Genomic DNA, 25744 nt, shown 5'->3' with positions numbered 1-25744 from the left:
GAGGATCACCTGGCAGGATAAGGTATCAGACACTGAAGTCCTTGCTCGAGATGAACTACAAAGTATTCAAACTATACTTCAGAGAGCGCAATTCCAATGGGCTAGTCATGTTGTTCAAATGCAAAATGTACACCTGCCAAAAAGACTATTTTATGGAGAACTCACATGGGGCAGTTGATCCAGAAGAAATGATACAAGGACACTCTCAAGGTCTCTCTCAAGAACTTTGGATTTGACCGTGCAACATGGGAGGTACTGGCACAGGACTGTTCAGCATAGAGTGCCCACATCAGAAAAGGTGTTGTGCTCTTTGAGCAAAGCAGAATTGAGACACCACAAAGTAAATGTAGGATGTGCATATTTGGAGTATCCACCTCAAATATTCATACAGACTATCTGTGCCCAACTTGTGGTAGAGCATTCTGAGCTCGTATCAGTCTGATCAGCCACAGTTGGACACACTGAAACTTCACTTTATCATAGCAATGTCATTTGTGTCCTCTTCAAAGGCAAAGTACAACAACAACAACAGCAAACATGTTAGTAATGAGAATATTAATTGGGATTGGTTTCTCTGTACCATTACCAACCACTATTATATAACAAGGACAAGGATTTGTGGTATTGTCTTTTTTCCATAGGCTTTTCTTTCAGTAAAGACTGGAACATGTGACAAGTAAGTTTTGATAAAAGGAAAGGTGGGTAGATTGGGATATAACTTGGGATATCATCCAGGGAGGAAAGATATGGGGATTCCTCATTAGCAAAGATAAATGGGTTGGGGGGTGTTAGGAAGGTATGAGAAAAATGAATGCCTGCAGTAGCCAACAGTCATGAAAAGGAAAGGCAGTGAAGGTATGAAAAACTTTACTTACATCATAATAGTTAGGAACAGATGATCTGGATTAAACAAAGGGAAAAACTGAGCAACTATTTGTTGCATTGAGCTGAAAGGGAGAGCTTAGTGTTAGGAATCACAAAGTCAGACAGCATGAGTGGTCAACGAATGAGGTCAAGGGTCAAAAACTTGAGAGCTGGAAAGTAAAGTTGCCATGCCAATGGAGATTAGCAAGAATATTAATCAGGGAGGGCAAATCGCATGGAGTACAAAGTAGTTTGCAGACAGAACAGAAACAAAATTGAGGAGAAAGTATCAGGATGAGTTTAAGGATCAAGAAAAACAAAAAATTAAAATCAAACCAGGAAATCTCCTATCATCAAGTAGAAGTATGCCATGAGCAGCACATGTTTAAGAATGTCTTCCTTTTATGGTAGATCTACACTTGCCAGTATTATTCCCTTTAACTTCCAAAAGGGTCATACATGTCAAAAGTCAAGATCTAGAGGTTATTTTTTAACCAGTTTTACCCAAGGCCAGTCCAAGTGGTAAATGACAGAACCATGCCACAGCTTACACAATCATGTTGGCCACCTTCCCAATCAATACCAATCACTTTAGATGAATCAGCTATATGGCATTCTACATTGTCAGACTCTAAAAAGTCATGTCCCCTTCATGTTGCGAGTATGAAGCACATCTCTTTGTTTTTCAAGGAACTCATTCAAATACTCTGCTAAAGGTGGGAGGGGATGCATTCTTCAGCTCATAGATAGTGTCTTGCTACTTGGAACATATGGTCTTGGTCTATTTGTCCTATGAAAGGACTGTTTTGCTGACATCATCCATAGTATTTTCTTAGCATCAATTTTCTTAGCACTGTTTCCTTTCCTTTAGCCTGTTCTAATATTTTAATGTTAATAAATACATTCTCCAACACATGCCCCCATCTTAACCATTAGTTCTTTAAAGGATCAGAAATAATCTCCCAAACTCCTAAATCCTGCTAGTATAATAAGGGTTATATGTACACACTATTGGTTAGACTGAACTTGTGTTATTTTATTTAATGATGAATTCAATTGAACTGTATGAACTTTTTGTCTAATACAACAAGGAATCATTAATTAGGATAGATTTTTCACTTTTCTACAGGCTTGCTAGGATGGTGTAGACAAAACTTTTATAAATGAAAGTTAGAGGGTGCTGCATGTGTCCAGGATTCACTCACATAGGCATTTTCTCCAAAATAAAACCTTCCTATGAACTTTCAGAGACAAGAGAGATAATGTAGTCATAAATTTAAAGTTGAAAAGGATCTTAGATCTCATCTAACCCAAGTTCTTCATTTTACAAATAAGAAAATAGAGGGTTAGATATCACACAACTGCACAAAGTCACATAAGTAGTAAATGGTAAATCTGGGATTTGAACCTGGGTTCTATGAATTCACATTCAGGACTCTGGCAATAGTTTGCTCTTAATTCTTTGTCAGGGTAGCAGGCTGTCATATGGAAAACACACACACACACACACACACACACTTCCTGTGTATAAAGGTACAGTGGGCATCCTTTTGAATGTTCATGACTGGTTGCCTTCTTTCCTTCTGAGGAGTGAACTAGTCTCTCTATTACATGGAAGCCCATGAAGTAAAGACAGAGAACACCCCCAAGCTGATTAGTGTTTATTAAGCTAAACCTTCTTAATATTGTCAGGGAAGGAGAGAAAGGGTGCTATGTTTGAAATCCAGAAAGAGATAGAATCAAACAGGAGGATTTTGCTATTATTTTGTTCCATTTAATAAAAATTTAGGAAAAAATCTGTATGTAAAAGTTCAAAATTTCATAGGTTATTACTGTTATTCAGTCATTTCAGACTCTCCATGCTCCCATTTGGGGTTTTCTTGGCAAAGATACTGGAGTGGTTTGCAATTTATTTGCAGATGAGGAAACTGAGGCAAACAGGGTTAAGTGACTTGCCCAAAGTCATAGTGCTAGTATCTGAAACCAGATTTGAATACAGTCTTCTTTTTTGTTCTTTGTGTATTGGAATGGTTGTTGTGTTCATAAGTTTTTTTAAGTAAATTTAAAAAAAATAAAGAAGATGGAAAGCCAGATAAAACTCATCATAGGAGAGAAAGGCAGCTCTGATAGAGTCAAGGGGATGGAATGATCTGTTGTATTTGGATGCTTTAACTCTGTCCTTCTATGTTATTTTTATCTTTAGTTCTCTGAAATTGTGTTAGTTTCTAGGGTTTTGGGCACAGGGACATTGAAGGCTTTAGTGATACCGTGTCAAAAGCTCTACAATAGCTTGAAAACAGTTCTGAGCTGGATTTGGGGTTAGGAATATCTGAGTTCAAATCCAAACTCAGATACTTACTAGCTCTGTGACCCTGGGCAAGTCACATAAACTCTGACTCAATTTCCTTATCTATAAAATGTGGACAAAAATAGTACACACTTCAAAGAGTTGTGTAAATTTTCTGACAACCTTAAAACATTTTATTAATGCTAATTATGATGATGATGATGGTTGCTGTGTTAGTGCTATTGACTAAGGAGAATAAATATTCCCTCTCCACTAATCATCTTCTTTCTTAAATTGCTTTGAAAGTTTCATTGCTTTCTGTAACAACAGAGAATTCTGTGGGTATTTCTAATGGAAAGATGTAGACTGAAAAAAATTGTTCTATCCTTCAGAATTACTCCTTCTAGAATCAGAAGACTTAATTTTCATGTAGTTATTGTGTTCCTTAGAGGGGACACAATAAAACAAGGTTTTGAAAAGTCACATTTACCTTGGAAAATTAAATGGATACTTTGAAGAACCATGTCCTCGACTTTTGCCTAACATTGTTAACAAGTTACTGAACTAAGGTCTATTAGAATGAAAGTATTAGTGGCTGCTGAGAGATTGAAGGTCACCTGAGAAGATGTTTGGCCAATACTCAAAAGTAAAATCCAGGACCAAAAATGATAGATTCTCTTTTTTATATGGTCTCAAAGCTAGGTTGAATGGTTTCCAAGAAGTTAAAAAATCCTGAATCTTGCTAATAAAGTCTTTGTTGATAGCTCTATATCTAGTCTGACTTCCCCAGAGAAGAGTTATTCCAGAAATGGCTATATGGAAAGTGAGAAATTTAGCCAAAACCAACCAATTGTTTCACTAACATGATGCTGCACAGATGGTTTGAATGATTCTTTCAGTCAATTGAGTAGACATTTATGTATCCTGTAGACACAAATTTGAAGAAAGATTAACAATGAGCAGGATTTAGAGATTATTTTGTTTGGTTGATTGTACAGAGATTTAATGAGATCTATCCCACCACTCAAGTTCATGTGGAAACATTCTTCCTTGTGAATGTATAAGATTCACAGACTCACTCTCATCCATTTAGAATGGCTGTAAGGCGCTTGCTAGAAAACAAAGGGGTAGCCCATAGGTCTTTCTAGAATTAATTCAGACCTACAGCTCCATGTAACAAACCCTCCCAGTCATTGCTTTAAGGTGTAACCTGAAGAATCAGTCTGAAAAGACAAGAAAGCTTAGAAATGTAGCTTTATTACTATGAAGTGTATACTAAACCTGATATTGATTGTAAATGTGTCTTCCTCCAATATGCAAAGGTGACGGTGACTTTGCTCCTTGCCAAACCTAACTCTTTAGCTTTTGCAGAGCTATAACTGGGGTATAACAATTTGGACATTGTCTAAGGGCATCAAACATTAGAAAGCAGCAATGGCAATTGCACTCCTTCAGTAATGTTAAAACAACTGAACTTGGTACCTAGTTGGCAGGTTTGTAGTTACTTCCTACCATTACATACATACATACATATATACGTATGTATATATACACACATACATATACATATATGTATACACATATACATACATGTAACATTCAATATATTATATGTTATACACATACATATATATTATCACTATAAATGTTTGGTGATATTTCATTGTGGCATATGACCAGCAACAAGGTCTCTGAATTGACCACTCCCTCTTGAGGGCTATCACATTTTGAGACAACTCCATTCAGAAACATTATCATATTTTTAGCATAAATTTTTCTCTTAGTGACATCCATTCATTACTTTTAGAATTGCCTTCTAGGCCTAAATAAAGCAAGTTCTCCTTCTACATGAGAGCTATACAATACCTGGATGCACCTGAATGAATCATTCTCTTCCCCTCCTCCATGTCCCAGTCTTTCTTACCACAGGTTAATCCCAGACCCTTCAATTTGTTCTCATACGATTGTCATGATATATGTTGATTATGATCATCTGGGTACACTATAGATGGTCTAGATCTTTCCTAAAATGTAGGATCTAGAAATATAGGCAACAGTTCAGATATGGACTAACCAGAACAATAAATCTATCACTTCCCATGCTAGGAACACTACTTATTATAATGAAGTCTAAGGTAGCTTTGGGTGTTCTGAGTTTTTTTGACTTGTGTCATATTGTTGACTCATCATGAGTTCACAGTTCATTAAAATCCCTAGATCTTTATCACACGAACTGCTTTTGTCTAGCAATGTCTCCAACAGCTAGACAAAAACATGTTTAAATGAGAGTTGCATTTTTTTCCATTGGGGTGGCAAAGATATAAGGGGAATTTTGGATGGGGTTTTTGCTTAATTTGGTTTCCATCATGATGAACTCTTTGTGACCCCATTTGGGGTTTTCTTGGCAAAAATTCTGGACTGGTTTTCCATTTCCTTCTCCAGCTCATTTTACAGATGAGGAAACTGAGACAAACACAATTAAGTGACTTGCTCAGAGTTACACAGTCACTAAGTGTCTAAGGCTAGATTTGAACTCAAGTCTTCTTGATTCCAAGCCTGGTGACTCTATCCACTGTGCCACCTAGATGCTCTGGGTTCCCCTTTGGGTGGGGTGAGAAGTCTAAAGTAGTGAGATAGTGAGAAGATACTGACTTTCTCTGTGTATCCCCAAAGACTCTGAATTGGGCTCTTTACTCTCTGTACTCTCTCAACTGGTAATCTCATCTACTCCCATATGTTCCAGTATCATCTCCATGCAAACAGTTCCCAGATCAGTACATCCAGTTCTAGTATGTTTTGTGAGTTTCCCTCATCTCCAACTGCTTATTAGACACTTCAAGCCAAATGTCCTATAGGTATCCCAAACTCACTATATCCTAAAATAGGACTAATTGTCTTCCACTTACATTATTCTTAAACCCTCCCTTCTTCTGAATTTCCCTATTCCTGTTGAGATCATCATCTTTCTATTCATCCAGTTTCACAACCTTGGCATCATCTTCACTACCTTGATCATATTTACCTTTCACATTGAATCAGTTGCTAGATCTTTTCTCTTCTACCTTTACAACATATTTAACATATGTCCCCTTCTCTTCATACACATAATGACTATCATGATAAAGACCCTTATCACATCTCATCTGGACCATTATAATACCCTTGTAATTGGTTTCCCTGCCTCAAGCTTCTTCCCCTTTCAATGTGTCATCTGCACATGTTCCAATTTGATTTTCCTAAAGTCTAGGTTTGCCATGTCACTGTAAAGGGTCTCTCTTTCAGGATCAAATATAAAGTCCCTTATTTAGAATGGAAGGCTCTTTACAGTTTGACTCATTCCTATCTTGCTAATATTCTTACACTTTACTTCCCTCAACTAGCTATGTACTTAGAATACATAAATGTACTAGTATGCATCTTGTATATACCTATTTATTTCCATGCTAACTCCTCTTTCAGAAGGTAATCTCCTTGAGAGAAGGGACTAATTTTTACTCCCTCTGTATCTCTGCACTTGCCATAATCCCTGGTCTATAGTAAGAGTGTAATACATGCTTATTAATTGATTGGGGTGTGCTTGGGGGAGGATGGATTAAGGGAGAAGTTGGGAGATAGATGAGAAGTTCTGAAAGGGAGATAAGAGAGAAACAATAACAACTTTTTCTTGTTTTATTTTTTTGCCTATGACCTAGAAATAGTGTGCTTTGTCTATGTTAAGATTACAGGATGAAGGGACAGCTAGATGGTACAGTGGATAGAATACCCTCCCTGGAGTCAGGAGGACCTGAGTTCAAATGTGGCCTCAGATACTTACTAGCTGTGTCACCATGGGCAAGTCACTTAACAACAATTGCCACCAAAAGTTAAAAACAAAAAAGATTACAGGATGAATCTGGAACTCTACCAACCTCAATCTCTTAATCCTGTTTCCTACATCCTTTTCAAATGTCTGCTAGTTCCCTTCACCTGTATTTTCCTTTGGTATCTCAAACTCAATATATACAAATCTACATTCATCTTCTCCCCCAAGCCTATTCATCCTCTAATTTCTCTATTTCTGTTGCTCAAACTACATCTTTTTAATCACCAACTTTCCTAATTTAAGAGTAATCTTTTTGACTTCCTACTCTTACTATTCATATAAAATCATTTGTTACCTCCTCTTGATTCTACAATATCTCTAAAGTATCTACAATAGCTCTACAATATTTACAATATTGCTCTCATTTGTTTCCTACCAATTTCTGCTCAAAGTACCTTATTCAGCTCATATTCATGTATGTGTGTGTGTGTGTTTGTGTGTGTGTGTGTGTGTGTGTGTGTTGGGATATTGCCCATGTAGGTTTTATGTGTCCACATGGGTTTGTCTAGAGGTAACTTGGAGTGAGTATCCTTTGCCCATCCCTCTCCAAGGGAGATCTTCATTCCTTCCAAGAGAAGAGCAGGGGTTTGGTGCCATGAGACTGACCACCGTATTCTTCTCAGAGAGAGGTATCATTCTAGAATTATATCTATCTGCTCCCCATAATATTATGAGTCTGGTGTTTAGTACCTGGCACACAGTAGGCACTTAATAAATGCTAGTTGGTTATGACTTTGATTAGTATAGGAGAAATGATTTTAAATTCAAGTTGTACTACTTATCATTATATTTTTCAAGGATATTAAAGCCATAAATCCAAAGGACCAACTATCTTACATCCAAAATGCAGGTTACACAAAGACTATCACACATAATGAACATTAAACCTATATATAACAGCTAATAAAGAGAAATCAGAGAAGTTAAACTGGTATATTGTACTATATACTATACATACACATGCACCTATGCACATGTATTATGCTTTACCAGGCAATATACAAAATAAATGAGCTCTCCTACTGTAAGTAAGAAAGATATATCTATGTCAGACATAGACAGAGAAACAAAGACAGAGAGAGATACACAGAGAGAGATAAGGACAGAGCGAAATGGAGAGTCTAGATCTCACCCAAGGGAGAAATTGCTTAAATTCTGTTTTTTCTTTCTTGTGTATTTCCTTTTTGTTTTGATTCTTCTTTCACAACATGACTAATGTGGAAATCTTTTTTTTTAATTAAAAAAGGAAATGCTTTAATTTTTTAACAGGGTAAGCTAGAGATAGAAACATGGTCATATCCACTTCTCTGTCTTTCTCTTTCTTCAGGGACCTCTCTCCCAGGAACCCTCTTTACCAAATCCCTCACCAATTCTGCCCCTCACAGAGACACTCTATTGAGTAATTAATTTCCATGAATAAGGAATGTCTTATGCAGATGGACCTCAAGTGGTCAAGGGTTGGAGCCTCTCTTATCACCTTGTCTTATTGCAATAACCTGTTAGAAGAACTCTTACCTCTCCAATCATAAAATTGATGTACAATGCTGATGAACTTCTCTGGACAAACAAATTTTGACATAGTTTTCCATAACTCAAGGCTAACAGTGTCACAGGCCTTGGTCAGATCTATCAACATTGTGTACAGATCTCTGTTCTGCTCCTGACATTTCTCCTGGAGTGGTCAGACAGCAAATGCCATAAACACCATTTGTACATCAATCTCATGATGGTATGTTTGCCTGGATTCTGGATAGTGGACAATACTCTCATGCTGTCCCAGTCACCAATGGAGTGAAAAAGGGCTGTGTGCTTACTCCTATGCTTTTTAGCATCATGTTTTTAGCCATGTTGTCAAATGCTTTCAATGAGGATGAACACAGCATCAAGGTCAACTACTGTACTAATGGTAAGTTCTTCGATTTGAAAAGGCTGCAAGCCAAAACCAAAGTGAAGGGAGTGTTGGTGCATGATTTTCTGTTTGCAGATGATTGTGCACTAAATGCTGCCTCTGAAACTGAGATGCAACAAAGTCTGGATCAATTCTCTGCTGCCTGTGCTAATTTTGGCCTAATAATTAACACCAAGAAAACGTAGGTGCTCCATCAACCACCACCACATCATCCATTTGTGGAACCATCAGTTATAGCAAATGAAGAAGCTTTACATGCTGTGGATATGTTCACTTGCCTGGGTAATGTACTTTCCAGAGATGTACACAGTGACAATGGGGCTAACACATGCATTGCCAGAGCTAGCTCAGTGTTTGGGAGGCTCTGAAGAAAATTTGGAAGAGAAGAGGTATTAGACTGGCTACCACACTGAAGGTCTACAATGCCGTTGGGCTGATCTCATTGTTGTATGCCTATGAAACATGGAAAGTCTACCAGCACCATGCCAGGAAACTGAATCACTTCCATTTGAACTCCTAGGAAGATTCTGAAGATCACATGGCAGGATAAGATACCAGAAAGTGAGGATCTTGCTTAAACTAAACTGCCAAGCCTTCAAAGTATGCTTCAGAGAGCGCAGCTCCAATGGGCTGGTCAGATTTGAATGCAAAATGTATGTTTACCAAAAAAACTATTCTCTGGAGAACTCGCATGCAGCAGGTGATCACATGGTGGTCAAAAGAAATGATACAAGGACACTCTCAATGTCTTTCTCAAGAACTTTGGATCTGATTGTGGGATATGTGAGACAATGGCACAGGCCACAGCATGGCATACCCACATCAGAAAAGGTGTTGTGCTCTATGAGCAAAGCAGAATTGAAACAGCACAAAGGAAACATAGAATGTGCGAATTTGAAGTAACCACTCCAAATGTTCACATGGACTATCTATGCCCAGTCTGTGGTAGAGCATTCCAAGCTCATATTGCTGTGATCAGTCACAGTCAGATGCATGTAAACTTTACTTTATCATGGTGATATCATTTTGGTCCTCATTGAAAACCAAGGACAACAACTACCACCTCTCCAATCCTTTCACCATATTGTTGCTTAAATAATCCTCTACTCTGATCATGTCATGCCTTTACTCAAAAATATTTGGGGGCTTTCCAATTGCTTGATAAATAAACTATGAGGGAACTTCCAGGAGTCAAGATGATGAAGTGATCAGTAAATGTTCAACCCCTCCCCTTGATGACCTTCAAAATTCCAGAGAACATTTCCCCAGGAAAAATCCTGGAAGAGTGTGATTAGCCAAAGAGGTAAACAGTCTCTTAGTCCATAAGGGTAGGAAAATCACAAAGGAGGGGGTCCCTGTTGCTGTAGCTAAAGGTGACAAGTACAGGACCAGAGCTTTCCCACACAGCCCCACCTCAGCAAACCAGGAGGAGAACCTGAGTCCCAGGGGGATGGAGCCCATAATCGCCAACACCAGGACCTCAGGCATGCCTCAACACAGCCAGGGGAATCTAGAAGAAACTATCGCAAACAGGGTTCACCAACAACTGAGCCTGCCTGTGCTGAGGAGAAGAGACCTCCTTTTACCAGGCCATCCCTCGCCCACACTTAACACAGCCAGCTCCAGGGTACCTCTTGGAAAACTCAGAAAGACTTCACCTGGCCTCTACTTTGGCACACCAGCCAGCTCAGCACCTGGTAAACTACAGCATTTTAGCTTCTAGTTGAAAGAACCAGAGGCCACAATACACAAAGCTTCAAGTTCTAAGCACAAGACTCATGGGATAGAGCCCTCTGTACCCCAGAAGCAGAGGCCCATTTTAAAAGCCAGGAAAATGGTGATCATCACAAGCAAGAAGTAAACCACAAAGATAAGACCATAGAATCTTTCTATGGGGCAAAGACCAAAACACGAATAGCAAAGAGGTCAGAATTGAGATGGTACTCCCATCTGAAACTTCAAACATGATTATGAACTGGTCTCAAGCCCAAAGAGCATTCTTGGAAGATCTCAAGAAGGATTTAAAAAGTTAAATTAGGGAAATAAAAGAAAAACTGTCCAATGATTTTAAAAATATGAAAAAAAAAGAAATTGTGGAACAATTTAAAAGGAAAATTGTACTAATGGAAAAGGAAGCACAAAATCTAACTGGGGAAATTGGGTAAATGGAAAAGGAAGTACACAAACTAACTGGAGAAAATAACTCTTCAAAAAGAACAATTGAACAGATGGAAAAGAAGATGCAAAAATTAACTGAAGAAAACAATTTGATAAAAATTAGAATTGGGCAAGTAGAAGGCAATCAGTCAAACAGAATCTAAAGAATGAAAAGAGAGGAGAAAAGGTTAAATACCTCTTTGGAAAAACAACTGATCTGAAAAAGAGATCCAGGAGAGAAAATCCAAGAATTGTGCATCTACCAGAAATCCATGATGAAAAAATAGAGCCTGGAAAATATCTTCCAAGAAATCATCAAGGAGAACTGCCCAGAGGCTGAGATCCAGGGGGCAAAATAGTCACTGAAACAATCCACCATTCACCACCTAAAAAGGATCCCAAACTGAAAACTCCAAGAAATATTGTTGCCAAATTTCAAAACTATTAAGCCAAGGAGAAAATACTGCAGGCAGCCAGAAAGAAACCATTCAAATATCAAGGAGCTACAGTCAGGATCACACAGGACCTTACAGCTTCTACATTAAAAGATCAAAGGGGCTGGAATATGGAATACGATATTCCGTAATGCAAAGGAGCTGGGACTATGACCAAGGATCAATTGCCCAGCAAAATTGAGTATAATATTTCAGGCAAGGACATGAATATTCAATGAAATAAGGGATTTCTAGACCTTCCTGATGAAAAGGCCAGAGCTCAATGGAAAATTCAGTCTTCAAACACAAGTCTCAAGAGAGGCATAAAAGTAAACAGGGGAAAAAAACTTGTTGTTCAAAATGGGCAAACTGCTTATATTCCTATAAGGGAATATGAAACTTGTTAATCTTGAGAAGTGTATATTTATTATGATATATAAAAGAGACGTACATAAATAGAGGGAGTAGGTATAAATTAAATGATGTGATGATAAAAAAAATGTGATTGAAGGGTACAAAGGGATTGAAATGGGAGATGTGAAAAGGAGGAGGAAGAAAAAGGTAAATTACATCACAGGAAGAGACACAAAGCATATTACAGTAGAGGGAAAGTGGGGAGGGAAATGAGCATTGTTTGAGATTTACTCTCATCTGATTTGGTTCAAGGAGGGAACAACAAACTCAGTTAAGTATAGAAATCTAATTAGTTCTATAGGCAGTAGTAAGGGAAAGGGGAAATAAATGGGAGGGGATGCTAAAAGGGAGGAAAAATGTAGTAAGAGAAAAGGGGAAGAAAAGGGAGGGGGGAAGAAGGGAGGGAAGACTGAGGGAAGTGGTGGTTAAAAATTAAAGCTGTTGTGGAGGGGAAGGGAGAAGGGGAAACTAAAAGCATAAATGGGGGAAAAGAGGATGGAGAGAAAAACATAGATTATAATTATAATTGTGAATGTGAATGGGATGAACTCTCCCATAAAACGGAGTAAGATAGCATAATGAATCATCCAACAATATGTTGTTCACAAGAAACATATTTGAAATGGGGGGGTTAAACACAGGGTAAAGGTAAAAGGTTGGAGCAAAATATATTGCGCTTCACTGATGTAAAAAAAGCAGGAGTAGCAATCCTAATCTCAGACAAAGCAAAAGCAGAAATAGATCTAATCAAAAGAGATAAGGAAGGAAACTATATCCTGCTAAAAGGCACCATAGATAATGATACAATATCATTACTAAACATGTATGTTCTAAGTGGTATGGCATCCAGATTCTTAGAGAAGAAGTTAAAGGATTACAGGAAGAAATAGACAGCAAAACTATATTAATGGGGGACTTCAATCTCTACCTCTCTAAACTTGATGAATCTAACCTCAAAATAAACAAGAAAGAAGTTAAGGAGATGAATAAAACTATGGATGAGGTACATATGATAGATCTCTGGAGAAAACTGAGTGGGGATACAAAGGAAAATACCTTTTTCTCAGTGGTACGACACATATACTAAACTTGACCATGTACTAGGCCATAAAAACAATCCAGTGCAGAAAGGCAGAGAAAGTGAAAGCATGCTTCTCAGATCACAATACAATAAATATATATGTAATAAAAGGCCAGGGAAAGATACACCAAAAATTAACTGGGAACTAAATAACCTAATCCTAAAGAGTGAGTGGGTTAAAGAACAAATCATAGAAACAATCAATAACTTCATTCAAGAGAATGACAATAATGAGACAATCTACCAAAACTTATGGGATACTTCAAAAGCATTTCATAGGGCACATTGCATATCATTGAATGCCCACATGAATAAGATAGAAAAAGAAGAGATCAATGGGCATACATGAAAAAGCTAGAAAAAAAATTTGAAAATCCCCAAGTAAATACCAAATTAGAAATACTGAAAACCAAAGGAGAGATTAATAAAACTGAAATTAAGAAAACTACTAAACTAATAAATAAAATTGAGTTGGTTTTATGAAAAAAAACAATAAAATTGATAAACTTTGGTCAATTTGATTTAAAAAAAATAAAGAAGAAAACCAAATTACCAATATCAAAAATGAAAAGGTGACTCACCTCCAATGAGGAGGAAATTAAAACAGTAATTAGAAATTCCTTGACCCATACTGTATGCCCACAAAATTGACAATCTAAATGAGATGGATGATTACTTAAAAAAAATATAAATTGCCCAGATTAACATAAGAGGATGTTGAATACTTAAATAACCGCATCTCAGAAAAAGAAATTGAACAAGTCATCAATGAATTCCCTAGGAAAAAATCTCCAAGGCCAAACAGATTTACAAGTGAATTCTAGCAAACAATTAAAGAACATTTAATTCCAATACTATATAGACTATTGGGGAAAACTGGTGAAGAAGGAGTCTTACTAAATTCTTTTAACAACACAAATATGGTTCTGATACCTAAACCAGGAAGAACCAAAACAGAGAAAAAAAATTATAGACCAATTTATCTAATGAATACGGATGCAAAAATTTTAAATAAGATATTAGTAAAAAGAATGCAGTAACTTATCACGAGAATAATACATTATATCAGGTAGGATTTATATCAGGAATGAAGGGTTGTTTCAATATTAGGAAAACCGTTGTTGTTGTTGTTTTTGTTGTTGTTGTTGTTGTTATGTTTGCCTTTCATTGCTGAAGAAGACCATGCCATCAGAGAAGTGATGACATGACTTGCACTTGACTTTGTTTTGAGTGACAGAGGGCTGTGCAAGGTCACCCACCTCAAGTCTTCTCCAGAGCCATCTGAATCCAGTGACCAGATATTCATCAGGATGACTAGAGATGGTCTATAGGACCATCTGTAGAGATGGCAATAGGAGACTTTGGCTCCTTTAGACCAAAGTCTATTCAGATACTCATTTAGGGTGAGGTAAAGCCGATTCAGTGAATAGGCCTGTTTAAGAAGTAATCATGGGATAGCCCCTTTAATAAGACAAAGAAAAATAATTACATCACACTGGAAGAAGAACAGCAACAGTTACTATTGATAATCACTCTTAAGCAAGGAGGATCCAGAAAACAGCCTTTAGGGTGGGGACTAGTGTTGTCCAATCTATGGGCTTCAGAGTACAGTAGGTTTAAAGTTTTGGGAGAGGAAAGGACAGGAAAGGAAAGAAAAAGAAAAGAAAGGAAGAAATCTAACTAGTAAACCTCAAGTTAGCTGGGCATCCTCTGGCCATCCAAATTTACCTTCTTTGGAAAGGAGAAGGAAGTGGAGGGCAAGACATACAGGAGAGGAGATTAGGAAAACTATCGGCATTATTGATCATGTCAACAACAAAAGTAACAAAAACCACATGATTATCTCAATAAATGCAGAAAAAGCCTTTGAGAAAATACAATACCCATTCCTATTGAAAACACTGGAGAGAATAGGAATAAATGGAGCCTTCCATAAAATAATAAGCAGTATCTACCTAAAACCATCAGCAAGCATTATAGGTAATAGGGTTAAGCTGGATGCATTTCCAGTAAGAACAGGGGTGAAACAAGGATGTCCACTATCACCACTCATATTCAGTATGGTACTAGAAATGTTAGCTTTAGCAATAAGAGAAGAAGAAGAAATTGAAAGAATAAGAATAGGCAAAGAAGAAACTAAGCTATGACTCTTTGTAGAAGATATGATGATATACTTAGAGAATCCCAGAGTATCAAGTAAAAAGCTACTTGAAATAATAAACAACTTTGGTAAAATTGCAGGTTACAAAATAAACCCACATAAATCATCTGCATTTCTATATATTACTAATAAAGTCCAAAAGCAAGAGATAGAAAGAGAAATCCCACTTAAAGCTATGGTAGATACCATAAAATATCTAAGAGTCTACCTGCCAAAGCAAACCCAGGGACTATATGAACACAATTACAAAACACTTTTTACACAAATAAAGTCAGATCTAAGTAAGTGGACTCAGTAAGTGGAAAAACTTAGAGTTGCTTATGGGTAGCCTGAGCTAATATAATAAAAATGACAATCCTACCTAAATTAATTTACCTATTCAGTGTCACACCAGATGAATATCTGGTCACTGGATTCAGTGTCAAACTACCAGATAATTATTTTCCAGAGCTAGAGAAAATAATATCAAAATTTATCTGGAAGAACAAAAGGTCAATAATAACAAGGGAACTAATGAAAGGAAATGGTAGGGAAGGTGGCCTAGCCCTACCAGATCTCAAATTGTATTATAAAGCAGCAATCATCAAAATCACTTGGTACTGGCTAAGAAACAGAGAGGTAGATCAGTGGAATAGGTTCAGTACTCAAGACACAACAGTCAATGAATATACCAATCTACTATTTGATAAACCCAAGGACTTCAGCTTCTGGGATAAGAACTCACTGTTTGACAAATATTGCTGGGAAAACTGGATAACAGTGTGATGGAAACTTGGCACAGCCCAATGCCTGACACCATACACAAGAATAAAGTCCAAATGGATACATGATTTAGTTATAAAGACTGATACTATAAACAAATGAACAAGGAATAGTGTATTTGTCATATTTATGGAGAACGGAGAAATTTTTGACTAAACAAGAGATAGAGAACATTATGAAGGGCAAAACAGAAAATTTTGATTACATTAAATTGAAAAGTTTTTGCACAAACAAACCCAATGAACCAAGATTAGGAGGAAAACAGAAAACTGGGAAAGAGTTTTTGCAACTAGTGTCTGTGGTAAAGGATTCATTTCTAAAATATGTAGAGAACTGAGTCAAATGTACAAGAATATGTCATTCCCCAATTGATAAATGATCAAAGGAAAAGAACAGGAAGTTTTCAGAGAAGAAATTAAAGCTATCACAGTCATTTGAAAAAATGTTCTAAATCACTATTGATTAGAGAGATGCAAATCAAAACAATTCTGAGGTACCATATCACACCTATCAGATTGGCTAACATGACAAAACAGGAAGATGATAAATGTGGGAGAAGATGTGGGAGAGTTGGAGCACTAATTCATTGTTGCTGGAGCTATGAGCTGATCCAACCACTCTGGAGAGCAATTTGGAACTATGTCCAAAGGGCTACAAGAATGTGCATACCCTTTGACCTAGTAATATAACTTCTAGGACTGTATCCAAAAGAGATCATAAAAACGGGAAAGGGTCACACATGTACAAAAATATTTATAGCAGCTCTCTTTGTGGTGACCAAGAACTGGAAATCGAGAAGATATCCATCAATTAGGGCATGACTATACAAGTTGTTGTATAAGAATGTAATGGAATACTATTGGGCTATAAGAAATGATGAACAAGAAGACTTCAGAGAGGCCTGGAAGGACCTACATGAACTGATGTTGAGTGAAAGGAGCAGAACCAGAAGAACTTTGTACACTGCAACAACCACAGTATATGAAAATTTTTTCTGGTAGACTTAGCCCTTTACAGCAATGCAAGGACCTAAAAAATTCCCAATGGACTCTTGAGGCAACATGCCTTCCACATTCAGAAATATAGAATTGGATCACAGAATGAAGCAGACCATTTTCTCTTGTGTTATGTTATGTTTTGTTTTGTTTCATTTTCATTGTTTCTCCCATTCATTTTAATTCTTCTATGCAATATGACTAAGGTGAAAATGTATTTAATAAGAATGTATGTGTAGAACCTATATAAGATTGCATGCCATCTCAGGGAGGGAGGGGGGAGAAAGGGAGAAAAATCTAAGATATATAGAAGTGATTGTATAAAATGGAAAACAAATTAATTAATTTAAAAAAACAATATCCATTAAAAAAACTATTATCCTCCCGTATGTAAAAGAGGGACAATAACAGTAGCTGTATCACAAAGCTATTGTGAAAATCCAATGATATAATATTCATAAAGTACTTTGCAAGCCTTAAAGCACTATATAAATGATAACTTATTATTTTTGTATTTCTTATCATTATCATTCTTTTTAATGTCAAGGATGCGATAGAAGGAGCAATTAAAAATGAAGGACATTTCCCAGAATGAATTGCCAAGGTCAAGCAAAAGCAGTGTCTTCAACCCTATCAATCACCACCTAAACCATCCACAACAATATATTCTCATTGACATCTTTCCCCAATGCTTAGGATTAAGTCAAAAGCACAAGATCTTTGTGCCAAATACTTTCCAGTTTCCAGAAATGTCACAGTTGTCATCTTAATGTTGAGGAATTAGTTTCTCCTGATTTTTAAACGTCACCAAATGCTGTTGAGAGATAACTGGGAAAATAGTAAAGAAACAAACCCTGTCCCCAGTTAAATGACAATGTGAAAAATCAGAGGCGAGATTTCCAGAATTGGGGGATAGGGTAGGATGGGAATGGGGGGGAGGTAGTTATTGTAACTCTTTGAGAAGGACTTCCAAAGCAAATTCTAAAATTCTCAGTATTTTGTGAAGTCCTAACGGGTACGTATTGTTTCTTACATAATTTCTCTTTTCTATTCTAGCAGTGCTTTTATACCTTAAACAACATAAACAACCTATTCATTAGGTTTTCTTTTGTTTGCAACACATAAATGAAACCTAAATTAAAGTCAGTGAGCATTTACTTATTTCTTTCGAATATTTTTATTGACATCCAGTTTCCAAAGGTGCTAGGTTTTCAATCACATTGAAAACAGTAGCATCCATATATTGCACATGGTGGCATGGCACACACCTGTAATCCTAGCTCCTGAGGAAGCTAAAACTGGTGGATTTTTTGAGCTCAGGAGTTCTGAGCTATAAAGAGCTAAAACTAAAGCAGATAATGTGTCCACACTAAGTCCACTATTAATATGGTGAGGCCTTGGGAGGGGGAACATGTCAGTAATTTGAGCAGGTTGAAAAAGGAACGTGTCAAAGTTCCCATGCCAATGAGTCGTTGAATAGATCCATGTTTGACAGCTGTACTTCCAGCCTGGGTAAGATAGAAGATTGTCTTTTAAAAAAAAAAAAAAGATCACACGTAGTTATCAAAGACTGTTCCTCTAGCACAGCTGTCCCAACATTATCAGCTTCGACTACCCACTGGATGTGAAGTTTTTTGAGACCACAGGAATTGGTTTTAGAAAGTCCACAGACCAAGACATCTGCCTGAATGTTTCTAACACATTCTCCAAATTTGGGAATAATTGCCTCATCATCCCAGGGTTTCACAACAAGTAAGAGGGAAGACCTGGCAACAATGGCAGGATTTTCCAGTTTCTTTGAATCATGCTGAACAGAGCCTTCCTCTCTTAACTTCCTTGTGTCTTCATTTTCCTCCTCTCATTAGATGGAAAGATTATAATAAGTAATAATACTGCATTGTCAATCCATAGCAAATACCACAAGAGCATCATTGTACTTAAGCTACATCTTCTTTACTCCAGTACCTTTTGCTTTTCATAAGCCTTATTGTCATTGTGCCAAGGGAGGAACATGGCACAGGTCACCACATAGTGGACTTGACACTACTTGAAATATGGCAATATCAGTCCATAATAGCGATACTCATTTGACATAACTCTTGTCAACCAGAAATAAATTAGGGAAAGAATAAAGTATTTTTAAAGTACTTAATATGTACCAAGCATGATTCTAATTACCAGTGATACAAATGAAAAAGTAAAACAGTTCTTTCTCTTAAGTTGCTTACATTCTTTTTTAAATAATATTTTGCTTTTCCAATTAAGTATAAAGACAAATTTTAACATTCATTTAAAAAATTTGACTTCCAGTTTTTTCCTCCCTCACCTTCACCCTCCCTAAGACAGAAAGCAATTTGATATGACTTACATATGTATAATCTTGTAAAACATAGTTCATATTAGTCATATTTGAAAGAAGAAAGTGGCCATAAGAAAAACAAAAATATCAAAAAAATTTAAAAAGTGAAATTAGTAAGCTTAGATCTGTATTCAGACTCCATCAGTTCTTTCTCTGGATATGAGTGGCATTTTTCTCCATTAGTGCTTTGGAGTTGCCTTGGATCTTGTATTGCTGAGAAGAGCTAATTCATTCATAGTTGATAAGATGCCCATATTCTAATGGAAGAGGCAATACTTATAGGTCAATAGTGGCCAGGGAAAGGATATTTTTGTTTCAAAAATCTCAGGGATAGTGAATGGAGTCATAGAGGACTTGATTGATATGTCCTTTTGCAGTATTGATTTGATTACAGTTTCTGAGCTGAAAAGCATCGCAGAGATGACTGGATAGTAGAACAAATGGCAATAAGGTGGTCAGCATGAAATGAGAAGCATGGCTGAAGGTACAAGATAGAGTGGATCATGTAATACACTCACTAATGAAGGCAGTATAGTCCTCATGATAGGAATTCCAGAACTGAGAGGTTTACATTCCTCATGGAATGGTCTCTTGAAGCCCAATGGTTTAGAGGGGGCAATAGTAGGCAAGATGGATGGGAAGGAAATGGATAGGGTAGATTATGAAGCACGACTGGATATGGCTGAATAGAGGAAGTCAAGTGACCCACTGTCCAGTGAGGACAGAGGGGTCACAGCAAAGAAGAAAGAAGCCGTTGCTTTGCTGGAAAACTGGAGGCAACTGGAGCTCTCTGAAGATCATGATAGAAGGGAGGATAGGGAAAACAACAGAGGATGAGGAAAGGGGAAAGGGCAACAAAGTAGCTGACAATTTTTTCCTTCCTCAGACCATCCTCGAATTTTACTTCTCTTTTATCCTGTATCAAGCTCTATTTTATATTCTAGTTATTTATGTGTGTCTTCTCTCCCCTTCTCACATCATAAACTCAAGAAAGGCATTCCATTTTTATACCATCTCCAGCATCAAGCACAATGCTAAGCATCGATTAGGTGCTTAATAATATTTTGGGGGACTGAATTTGTTGTTGACTAAGAAAGGCATTATATTAGCATCAAATAAATCAGTAAGAATACTAATAGATCATTTCCTGGGTTCTCAGCACCTGTATTTAATATGTTATAGTTTGCACAGCCTTTCTCCATCATGACAATGTAAGGAAATGGAAGGAACTCTGCACTTGGAGTCATGGGACCTGAATTTGAATTCTGACTCCATCAGGTACCAGCCTGACCTTGAGAAAGTCATTTAAAGTCTCTGGGCTTCAATTTCCTCATTTATAAGATGAAGCAATTGGTCTGGATGAACTGTAAGGTTCCTTTAGCCATAGATCTATAATCTTATGATCAACACCCCTAAGAAGAAGATAGAGCAAATGTTATTATTGCCACTTTAAGTTATCATAGTTCTGCATCACAGCCCAGTCTAGATGGAATTATCCCAAATCCCAATCCCATGGACCAAAAATTAAGGAAGTCTCATTGAAACTTGAAAATAAGAAAATTGTCATAGGTGACTTGAAAACATTTGGGAAGCTGAAATATATTGAGGAAAGAGAAGACCAGAGAGGTTGTGGGAGAACACATAGAGTAAGGTTGGGGGTATGATGAGCTAAGATGGAAGGGAGGTGGATGGATTTGATCTGAAGAGGGCAATAAACTAAGAGAACTGGTAGTGTTAGACAATAATGAAAATAACATTTTTTAAGCCCCCACATTATAACTTGCCAGTGAAGGCTGCACTCAGAATGCATTAGTTCAATTATTTTCCTTGGCGCTGAATCCAATCTACTACCTACCATCTTTCAGGAGAGCTTAAATTGCCATGATGCTCAGATGACAAGATGAGCTCCCAGCACTAATGGCAGACCCCAAAATAAACAAATCAGAACTCAGAGAAGGATGAGTCATTGGGCAAGCCCTTCTGTTTCCACTGGGTCACATTTTCAAATGAAGTCAGAACCCCTAGTTCTTCACCCATGAAAACTTCTAGCCTTTGTCCTCCCCCTCTGCCTCTCCTGATCCACCTGCCTCTCTCCCCTGCCCACACACATAGCTATAAGCTATGGAAATTCAATAGATACCAGACTATTCCAACAAAGCAGGCAGATATCATTTGAAATTCAGAAAACTTTAGAGCCTACAGGATTTTGAATGGGTGAAAAAAGTGGGATGTGTGAAATAAATGTTTTAAAGCATTGTGTGATTAGGTATACACAAACTGTTGGGTCCTTGTTGATGCAGAATAGTTGGACTTCTGTATCATAAGACCTTAGATTCAAAAAGGACTTTAGGAGGTCTAATGTTTCATTTCCCCCGGATCTAGGCATGGAACTGAATATCTAAAGAAACTAGGAGACATGGTCATCTAAAATATTATATAATAGATGCCTTTCTCTGGCAGAAATCCATTAGGGAGATAATATATCTACCCTTTCCCATTGGAATTTAATTCCTCTCCTCTCCCCTACTCACAATAGGAGCATCCATCCTAAGCAAGGAACTCTGTCCTCTTGGAGAATTTTCAGGAAACAGTCAAGAAGAAGTTGGAAAAACCTGATCTAGGTGCCCCCTAAGATGATAGGAGACAAAAATGACAAACAGAAATACAAACAGTATTTCCCCAGTAACTCAGGGAGATCTGTGAACATGAGTGGGAAGCATAACATCTGGTTGCCGGTGGAGGAAGGAGATAATCAATAAACATTAAGTTTCTACTATGTTCCAGATTCTGTGTTAAATGCTGAGGATACACAAAAAGGCAAATGGCTCCTGTCCTCAAGAAGTTCGTGGTTTAATGGAGGAGATAACTTGCAACCAACTATATAAAAACAAGCTGCATATATTGGAAATAATCATCAGCAAGAAAGCACTTGAATTAGTGGGGATAGAGAAAGACTTCCTGGATCTTAGCAGGGACTTGAAAGAATCCAGGTAAACCAGGAGGTAGAGGGAAGGATGAAGAGCATTCCAGGCATGGGAGACAGCCAGTGAAAATCCCCAGTCGGGAAATGGCATGTTTTGTTCAAGAAACAGTGAGGAGACCAGTATCACTAGACTGCAGTATATATTGGGAGAGAGAAGTATAATGTAGAAGAAAATTAGAAAAGTAGAGTGGGGAAGATATCAATTCATTAAGAGTTGCTAAAAGTGGTACTCAAGTTCACGTAGAGTATTGCTGTCCTTATCTCAGCTATTGATAGTCTGGGTCTAGACTGAGAACTCAGAGCCTCAATTAAGGACTGGCAGCAAAACCCATCACGGATTCCTCTCTTAGACCTCAGGTGGCTCCGTCTCCTGACTTTTCAAAGCTCATAATCTCCAATCTCCTTTGCTCAGATTGAAAGAATTAATGCCAAGGCAAAAAACCATGGGCCATATGCTATCCTTGGGATGGCCCAAGACCTCTCCCCCCACAGCACCATCTCTTTTCTCACCAGAGGTGCCAGGAAGGAAGAGGTCAAACCAAAAGAAAGAAGAGGTTCTGGTTGACTGCTGTTTTTGGAATAGCTCCCTAGTTCTGGCAACTCAGACAATCAGAAATTTTCAGCACAAGATTAGTAGACCAAAATGTCTATGATACAGTATACATGTATGCTCCCAAGTTCAATGGGGATTACATTAGCCAAGCATTCTGCACATGCTTATAAGGGTTTGGCTCAACGGACAGTCTCTCATTACACAATAATTTTAGAAGACAGATATTAGTTGTTGAATGCTTCAGGGAATCCCCAACTTGGTGAGATCACAGATCCATTGAAGTATAAATTTTGGAAACTACAGGAAGTTATTACCTGGTCCTTGATCATCACCCCTGAGTAGTACTGGCCAAAGATAAAATAGTGAAGCAGGAAGACAAGTATGTTTTCTAATGAATCCCATCTATCTTTTCAGAAGCTTTATTTCTTCCTACTGATTACTAACCCTTATTTATAGCTCTCATTTCCTTAAGGCCCTGCACTCCAGGCTTGTTCATTTTTTAAAAGTAATTTGCAATAAGATTTTTTTTGTTTGTTTTTGTTTTAGAGTTTTGCATTATTCCCCCTTTGGTCTAGACTTGTCAGTTAATTAAATTCCTTCTGCCTACATAGATGAACAACTGTTCTTCAACTCTAAGGCTTGGAGAGTTTTCTAAGATACTCAAAGATTAAATGATTTACCAGGTTCTTGCACAGGTCAAGGGTCAGACTCCAGCCCAAGCCTTCCTGAGTCCAAAGATTCTCTATCTACTAAATGAACCTAATTATTTACCTGTTGTATCCCCATTTAAGTGTAAGATCTTTGAGAGCAGAAACTGTTTTGCCTTTCCTTACATTCCCAGAATTCAGTGCAATGCCCAGAACATATACAGTAAATGTTTAATATGTGCTTCTTGATTGAATGTGAATAGAACTGGCTTAATAGCATATTTGCAGATTAACACCCCAAGGTAAATTTAAAGGACAAGATTAAGTCAAAGATGGAATGACAGTTGTATATAAAGGATCCAGGAACCATGCTGGAAAAATCTGAGAGGGAACAATGGTAAGAGAAACAGGAAATACATTGCCACAGGACAGTGATGGAGAGCTGGACCTAGAGACAATCTTTGCTTGGAGCATGCCCAGAAGAAGAGATTAAAATGCTGACAGGACTGGTCAGCATGATTTCTGATGATCAGCAGAAGGAAATGGAAAAAGACCCTAGCAGAAGACAGAAGAACCTTGCTTGGGATCAACCAACTTCGAATTATAATTGTCATACTTCCTGCCTTGTGGAAGCCTATTGAATGGAGAAGCTCCTTCTGATAATACAAATTTAATATTTCACTTTGATAGTTTTGGATTTTTTTTAGAAATGTTAAAGCCTTTACTGTGCTGTTAGTTTTTAAATTGGGTGTAGGAATTTAAAGATTTTAAAGGCCTTTAAATATCTATTTGCTACTTTATTGTGGGGTTGATATGAATAGATAAATCATTTGGGTTTTGTTTACCACATTACCAGAAGGATGAAATAAGTAAGGCATTGAGGAAACCAATTAAATTTGGAATCAAGTTCTAAACCTTAGAATCTGAACATCTGCTAGAGTTTTCTTTTTTTTGCTAAAGGCAAAGAACTTGATAGATTTTTTTTAACTTGCCCTAATCATCATTTACTTTTTCAAAAGGCAAAAGAACCAACAGGAGGAAATTTATATTCTTTGCCATTCTGAGTAATAAGAAGGAATTGTTTGCTGAAGTGGAAATAATGAGAAACTTGAGAGGAAATTACTACTCCATTTTAGAGTTAATGTTAGATAAAGAAGTGAAGTCCATAAAGAGTAGATATCTTGAACTTTTGCCCTAGATTCTGAGAAAGTAGGTTCCAAATATTTTAAAGCAACAATCGGTAGGATCCAATGGATGAAAATTCCACATAGGAAGTCAGTTGAAGAAGAATGAGTTGTTCTGAAGAATAAAATTCTGGTGATAGAAACACAAACAATCCTGGTGAGGAAGAAAATCAGAGGAACAGAAAAGGCATTTATTGAGTGCCTTCTTTGTGCCAGGAACTTTACAAATGTTTTCTCATTGATCCTCACAACCATAATCTTGGGAGGTAGGTGCTATTACTACTCTCATTTTAGGCACGAAGAAACTGAGGAACACAGATGACATACCTAGTAAACATCTGAAACTGGATTTGTACTCCGATTTATTCTGATTCCAAACCTATTGCTCTATTTACTGTTCTACTTAGCTGCCTAAAGAGACAGCTGACATGATGAGGTGGAAGGGAACTTGTTAGCCTGCTTTTTTTTAAATAATAAATTTTAACATAGCAAACAAATCAGAGAGTATATTCTATAAAAAGCATTTAAAATAGAAAAGTAATTATGACCAACAATGCACACTACAGTACATTTGTAATTTGTTATAAAGAAAACTGTGATAATTTGAATGAAGAGATATGAGAAGATATCTCCAACTTACCCTTTTATGGAGGTGAGAGGTCCACAGGTATTACACATGTTTTTCTGTGTATAGGTCAGTTATGCTGATTTTATTTTCCTATTTAAAAAAAAAATCTATTGTATGGGATGGCTCACTGAAAGGATGAAGAGGAAGGATGTGTTGGGGATAACCATGATAATGTAAAAAGAGCAGAAGACACCAATAAAAGTTTATTTAAAGGAAAAGAAAGCGAGTATGCTAAGATCTAGAGGAGCCTAGATCTCCTTCCCTCCAAAAAAGCAGAAAAGCTTAAAAATTTATGAAATAAAGAAACAAAGAGAATCACCTGTAGACTCCTCCATCCATCCCAGGGATGCAGAGGACTTCTAGAATTTTGTAAAAATCACTGAAATAGATAAGCAAGGGTAAGTAGAAAACGTTAATACAAAGAATCCCCAGGGCAACTGGAGAGGGCCCCAGTGTAATATAAA

Source organism: Notamacropus eugenii, chromosome 2, assembly GCF_028372415.1.
Source record: "Notamacropus eugenii isolate mMacEug1 chromosome 2, mMacEug1.pri_v2, whole genome shotgun sequence".
Taxonomy (NCBI): Eukaryota; Metazoa; Chordata; class Mammalia; order Diprotodontia; family Macropodidae; genus Notamacropus; species Notamacropus eugenii.
This window is presented reverse-complemented; position numbering follows the sequence as displayed.